This window comes from Sinocyclocheilus anshuiensis, unplaced genomic scaffold (assembly GCF_001515605.1).
Source record: "Sinocyclocheilus anshuiensis isolate Anshui unplaced genomic scaffold, SAMN03320099.WGS_v1.1 scaffold701, whole genome shotgun sequence".
Lineage (NCBI taxonomy): Eukaryota > Metazoa > Chordata > Actinopteri > Cypriniformes > Cyprinidae > Sinocyclocheilus > Sinocyclocheilus anshuiensis.
The window spans coordinates 48096-48696 of record NW_015539895.1 but is presented as its reverse complement, the minus strand read 5'-3'; the positions used below and the strand labels follow the sequence as shown (position 1 = coordinate 48696).

Sequence of the window (601 nt, the reverse complement as noted above, 5' to 3'; positions counted from 1 at the left end):
CCCCGTAAAATTCTGGATGAGAACCTCCTTCTCTCAGCCAGAACACTGAAGATGGGTCATGGATGATGGGTCTACCAGCATGACAATGACCCAAAATATCGCCAAGGCAACAAAGGAGTGGCTCAAAAAGAAGCACATTAAGGTTCATGGAGTGGCCTAGCCAGTCCCCAGACCTTAATTCTATAGAAAATCTGTGGAGTGAGCTGAAACTTTGAGTTGCCAAGAAACCTTAAGGATTTAGAGAGAATCTTTAAAGAGGAGTGGAACAAAATCCCTCCTGAGATGTGTTCAAACCTGGTGACCAACTACAAGACACGTCTTACCTCTGTGCTTGCCAACAAGGGTTTCTGCACCAAGTACTAAGTCATGTTTTGCTTGGGGATTAAATACTTATTTCACTCACTGAAATGCAAATCAATTTCTAACCTTTATATACTGTGTTTTTTCTGGATTTTTTTGGTCGGTTTTCTGTCTCTATCAATTCAAATAAACCTACCATAAAAAGTACATACAGACCCTTCATTTCTTTGTAAGTGAGCAAACTTACAAAATCAGCAGGGGATCAAATAAATATCTTCCCCACTGTGTGTGTGCATGTATA

At 40.3% G+C, this 601-nt stretch overlaps 1 protein-coding gene across 2 annotated transcripts in view; it reads right to left on the bottom strand.

Moving 5' to 3' along the window:
* Positions 1-601, bottom strand: part of LOC107685903 (transmembrane channel-like protein 5) — an 11741-nt gene that overhangs the window by 8945 nt on the left and 2195 nt on the right. The gene's annotated exons all lie outside the window — the stretch shown is intronic.